The sequence below is a fragment of the Haemaphysalis longicornis genome, unplaced genomic scaffold, assembly GCF_048455015.1.
Source record: "Haemaphysalis longicornis isolate Haplotype H1 unplaced genomic scaffold, Haemaphysalis longicornis Haplotype H1 scaffold_4, whole genome shotgun sequence".
Classification (NCBI taxonomy): domain Eukaryota; kingdom Metazoa; phylum Arthropoda; class Arachnida; order Ixodida; family Ixodidae; genus Haemaphysalis; species Haemaphysalis longicornis.
In genome coordinates this window covers 111,494,576-111,500,575 of record NW_027526361.1, presented here as the reverse complement: position 1 = coordinate 111,500,575, position 6,000 = coordinate 111,494,576, and the positions used below count along the sequence as shown (strand labels likewise).

General features: G+C 44.9%; 1 long non-coding RNA gene across 2 annotated transcripts in view; it reads left to right on the top strand.

Annotated features, from left to right (window-relative positions):
• The first annotated feature begins 545 nt into the window (after positions 1–545).
• The window catches only part of LOC144180493 (uncharacterized), a 52,555-nt gene continuing 47,100 nt past the window's right edge, over positions 546–6,000 (top strand). Inside the window, exons 1-2 of one of the 2 annotated variants that reach the window (XR_013324439.1) lie at positions 546–785; positions 1,403–1,636. This is a non-coding gene — a long non-coding RNA (uncharacterized LOC144180493). The remainder of the gene's footprint in view (positions 786–1,402; positions 1,637–6,000) is intronic. The other variant, XR_013324438.1, reaches the window with a different exon arrangement.

The following is a 6,000-nucleotide window of genomic DNA, read 5'->3' as shown; positions in this document are numbered from 1 at the left end:
TCACGCGCAAGGGTAGAAAAAAAAAAAAACATTCGGGTCGACGTGTATCCTAAACATTCACAGATTTTGTGTGTGCACCCTGGGGAATTCGAATGCGTTTTTTTCTTGTTTCGAAATACAAGCAGCGTTAGGCAGTGCTGTGCACTGCTGCCACGCAAGTTTCTGTGTAACCTGTACTGGCAAGCCATTGAGCAATTTCTGTTACTGTTCAGAATCGTTGTTGTAGTTTTCAAAGTAACCTATACTGGCAAGCCGTTGAGAAACATATGTTATAGTGTTCATAATTTGTGTTCTAGTGAACTTTACGGGCCACAAAAAATATATAATTGTAATATGGGCCAAGTGATGCAACAGACGTAAAGTATCTAAGGACATATATGATAAACTTTATGCACAAGATTTTTTTATCCTCCTTGCCCTTGAAGAAAAAATAAACGAAGTAAACAGAACAGGCTTTTATTCTCTTTGCTATCCATCACCACTCAATCACGGCTGCCCTCACGTCAGACGCTCGCACACGTGGCTGCGTGCCTACCTCTTTCCGAACGATTGTTCGCGCCGCGTCGGCCAGTGGAATCAGCTTAGAGCATAAATATGTTTGTTTTCGCTGCATTGCGGAGGCTTGGCATACAAAACATTCGTAGAACTGAGTAGCTAAGCATTTTAGGTTCTCAAACAGGAGTAACATGAAGTACTGGCAGCTAAAGTGTCTTCTAGTTTTCGGTGCTTTTTTGTTGAAACATCGATGCAGTTCGAGACGAGGTTTTTTTTGCAACGTGAAAAAGGTAGGTATCGTTTTTCGTTGTTGCTGAGGTTTAGAATTAGAGGAAAATGTTATTTTGAAATTTAAAAGAGTGGTGCCAAATTAGAAAAGTTTTCTATGTGTGAAATTTTTCCAGCTCGTATACAACTCGGTAATAATGAAACATTTACAAATTTCGAGGTTTTATGGAAAATTTGTCGTCGCAGTCACGAATAACCAATTCTAGTTTTTATATGTTGCTGAGTCCTGCAGTCACCACGGATAACCAATTCTAGTTTTTAAATGTTGCCGAGTCCTGTAGCTGCCGCAGCGTTTATTGTCACTTTTAAATTTATTAAAGTAGGGAACATAATTATTTGGCTTAGAGGCAGCAACGGGTATAACACAAGTTCGTTTATTTCTTAGTCGCCATATTAGGCTACTTAATTGGGAAGTGGTACACACTCGGGAGCGCCTGCCTGCTGTCAGTACATAGGCTCTAACTGGAGGCGCGTGGTAGTAATGTGAAACGACTGGCACTCTTGTTTTACTCCAACTCTCGCTAACAAATTGCACCAAAATGGCGCGCTCGAGCGAGCCAGCCAGTAAGTGAAAAAAGTTTTATTGAGCCGGCGAAGTGGGAGTGGTTCCCAATTTCAGAAAGCCATGTGAAGAGTGGGCAGCCTTCGCTCTGGAGGAAGTATTGTCTGGACATCAAGATCGCTGTTAGTCACCAGGTTCTTACAGAGCTCAAGGTTGGGAAAAGTGGATGGAAGAAGAAGGAGCTTGGTTTGCTTGCACCCTTAATATGATATGAGGAAGAGTGCCAGGTTGCAAACACAACTTGAATTCGGCAGAAGATTGCGCTGGAAACACATGATGGAGGCCGGCTGGGTGAGGGGTATTCTTAATCGTAGGAAGTGCTATCTGAGAAGATATGAACGATGCTCATCGGTACAGTTTTATCATAAGTAACATGGGCTCCCTACGGGAGAGCGGAGTTGCAGGAAGTCCCAACAAATACCAAGGGCTAACCTTTGCGCTCTTTACTGGTACATCTTCTCTTTTACATTCATGATATATGACACCGGCTCCTACGGAAGACGCGTAGTTGCCGAAGGTGTCAACAGATGGCGACCGCTAAGCGAACGCGGGAAAACTCAACTGAATTTTACGTCCAAAAGGATGCAGATTAAAAAATCTACCTGGCCTTGTTATCCGCATGTTAGGACAAAATCCTGAAAGTGGTTTTTGGGCAATTAAATGGGCAGCATTCTCAATAAAAAAAATTCCCCCGCATTTCCCCGAAGGGGAGTATGAGGAAGTGCGAAGCACGGGGTGATGCTATGAGGGGGAGTTTGTTGAAGTTTGGTGGCATTTTGCCCGTTAGTTACATTAACACCCCCTCGTGATCACGTTCGGCTTAACACGCCTCGTTTGTCCCTCTGCGGAAATCTTGGTGAATTAACGTGTATGTTCGAGAGGAGGAGCGCACCGCACCGCAGCGCACCGCAGCTGGGAAGCGCCGACCGGAGTGAAGGGAGAGGAGGCGCAGTCACGTGAGAGAATGCAGAACTAGTGGGTTTGTAGTATCACGTGTACACCACGCAGTTATCAAGCCGCTATAACGCCGCTGAGTCGCCAACGCACGCCGCTGACGACGTAGTTTGAATGCGTTAAAGATATCAGGCGCGTTACTAACACTGATATCAGCGTGGAGTCATTTAACTTTCTTACCGCGCGGTTTTCCTTGGAATATCTGTTCAGCATGTCAAGGAAAACTATGACGAACACTCTTATTGAAAGTCTATTCCCGGTGCCTGTTTATCGACAGCCTTACTTAGGCCACCAGAAAAGCAGTGTTTTAAAACGCGTAATGAGCATGTGTATCCCGCCAAATGCAAAAACATTTTTCTTCAAGCTTCATTCTTCCACACTCCCAGTTAAGACATGGCTGCGCGAAAAAGGAATGTCTATTCCTTGGTCGGACAATTGTCGCCTCTGTAATTAACCAGAGACAATTGATCATTGTTTTGTGTTGTGCCGGGACGCTGTGTTCTTCTGGGACGTTTTGCAGCGGACACTAAAAAAGGACATCGACATCACCCCGTACACCATTCGCTTCCTGCCATTTGAAGATGTTAATCGGGTGCCATATGACGTTTTCGTTCTCCTAGGATTGTTTAGCTTGTGGAAGTGCCGTATGACTGATCGGCATGCGGAACCCCCTAGGCCGACCAAGTGCATTTTTCTGGAACAGGCGGCGTTGGTGCGGAGCGTTTATGCTGCGCAGAGTGATCCACCAGAGTGGCTGCCTCTTTTGGATGCGTGCGTTTGCTTGCCTGAGTTTTGATCTTTGTTCGACTGTCTGTTAGTGCTTAAATTGTGTGTTAAGTGTCTCGTCTTTTGAAGTTTTCTAACATTTCCATGCATTAAAGAAAAAAAAAAAAAGTCGCGTCCGTGGCTTAGTCGGTAGAGCGTCGCGCTGCGGCCGCAAAGTCCTCGGATCGAAACCTGGCGCCGGATGCTGTTTTTTCTTTTATATAGTGTAGTGGCCTGGCTGGCGCGCCGAGAGAGGGTGTTGCGAGCTGGAGAGTAGTAAAGGGGCTTTAGGAGAGTAGGCGAGGGGGGAGAGGAGGCGCTATGCGAGCGCCCTCATGCGTCGGAAATCCGGCGCCGTTGCTAGGCACGGTAGCTAGCTCCGTTGCTAGGTTGCGGACGGAGGACGGCGGTGGAAGCAGGAGTAGGCCCGACTAAGAAGTGCTTCGCACTTAAAAAAACGAATGGGAGATATCAACTGGTCGTGTGGTTATTTACGAATGTGTAAAAACACAGTGTTTTCCCGAAATCCTGCTTGCCTCTAATGGGAGGGTGTCATTGAAAAATGTTGTAGAACAGTGTTTAGATACGTGAGTAAGTTGCCTACCTCAACAAAAACCAATTCAATATCTCAAAAGGCGGACGGTAAAACAATTAATATCTGAAAAACTATTTTACCGAGTTTAACTCTCTCCTTGGCGGAATTTTTAAAATTTTCAGAAATATTGACCTCCAACACCGTAATAAGAATGTGCCCTTGCAATCTGTAGCCGTTTGAAAGAGAGTTTGGCTAGACGTGTACATAACCTGTTAGGCCTTTCTGGCTCATCAGCCGTGTCATTTGTAAAAAACAATTTGGCCCTTTTAGCGGCGTCGCAGGGCGAAATCCTTAAAAAGGTTTCTGTGAATTTGTATGAGTAACATATGCTAGCAAAAATCAGTTGGATAACTGAATCGGTGAAAGATTTATGTGAGAATCTTTAGGAACACCATTTTATTTCCGGTATGCGGAATCAACTCGCTAGTGTAAGTTAGGGCGAAATACAAAAACTACTTTTTACATATTCTTAAAGGGATCCTGCAACACTTACCATCGACTACTCGGAATGTATTTTGGGGTAAAGTCTATTGTCCCAGCAATCTCCACCCGCAATAATTATGAAAATCGGTTCACTATCACCGAAACTACGCTCGAAGAAAAATCGCGCATAAATGTTCCCTCTCAACTCAACCGCGGACAACGCAACGAAAGCGGCGCGCTCTCTCCCGGAGAGGGTGGCGGCGCGCGGCGTTCTGTTCGGCGGCCTTCGATATGTCACAGGCCGGGGAGTTTCGTCCTTTTCCCTCGCAACGTGGACGGGTCTATTTCCGGTCTGGTGCCACAAAAAAGCAGGCATGGTGGCCTGCTCGCAAGCGAGCGCTCAGGCTGGTAGGGCGTTTTTGGAGCAATAAACGTTTGTTGTCGAGTGGGCTCGTTGAAAGTGGAATATTTAGTTCGTCACTCAAACTCCACGAGCACTCAAAACAAAATAAACACCAAAAGCATGTGGACAGGTTCAGACATAGAAGAGGTTCATACACAGCGCCGCGAAGTTGATCAGCAACAGCCAATAGGACAGCCAGGACAGCCATGGCCCGATTGACGTCGCAGAGGCCATGCCAGGGGTGCATAATGAGGAGAATTGAAGAGAGCTCGGTTGGTTTTTTTTGCGTCTTTCACGGCGATTTGCGCGCTTACAGCTTCACGTGCACGTGTAATATTTGGGTCGGGTGTTCCTGGAAGTGTAATATAAACGTCGCGCAGGTTTACTTGCACTGCACGAAGAGTGTTGCAGGGTCCCTTTAAGGGCTACATATACCAGCAAAAAGCGCTTTGATATGTGAATGGGTGACCAAGAAAATCAGGAATTCGCGAAACCACAATTTCGCCCTTTTCCTGGGTAAGGAGTGCAATTTTTGAAAAACCCGCCTTAGTGAGCACCTACTTCATGACGCAAATCAACTCGCGAAATTTCAAGTCTCTAGATCTAGCAGTTTTGGCTGGGCGTTGATGAGTCAGTCAGTCAGTCAGTCAGTCAGTCAGTCAGTCAGTCAGTCAGTCAGTCAGTCAGTCAGTCAGTCAGTCAGTCAGTCAGTCGGGCATTTCTTTTTATAGGTATAGATTTCATAAAGTGAGCGGGTGAATGTATGCCACCGAAAAATGTGAATGCGTGTCCTTTGAAGAACCCGATTAACCTAACCTGTTTGTTTCATTTTTTTATTTTTTCTGCCACTACACGATCTTTTAAAGAGGAATAATAATGACCTTCAATTAAGCTGTATTGAAAGCACGGTCTACCAATGGTTGGCTTTTCTCACTGCATCACATTTTGGATATCCTGTAAAAAACGCTTCGGTTAGCAACATTGATTGAGTATAAAGTCTACACAAAACTGTGTAGAAAAAGTTTATAGAAATGTTTCAGTTCAAACACGGCGGCCAATGGTTGACAAAAAGTTGGTAGGCTGTTACTAGAAAGTCCATAGAGAGTAAGTAGACAGTCTACTCAATGTTGGTAGCTTTTGTCGACTTTTGTCAACAAACATTGAATTCAATGTTTCTAACAATATTTATGAGGGCGAGCAAAGCTACTGCTAATTTTTTTTAAATGCAGTGTTGAGCTTATTTTGTACTTCTTAAAGGAGCCATGAAGAGAAAACAGAAGTTTGGTTCATTCGAAAGATTGCCTCGTTAGAACCATAACGACACCACTTATAACGCAAACTTCGCTCAAATAAGCTACATAATTAGGAAAAAAGGAAATGACCATGCGACCCACCAGCTCATTTTCCGCAACAGAACCTATGATGTCACTCAAGAATGCTCTGCGATTGGCGGAAGCCGGCAAAAGCAAACGCATGTTAGGCAGGGCTTACAGTTTGCATAGCGAGCTAAATGCC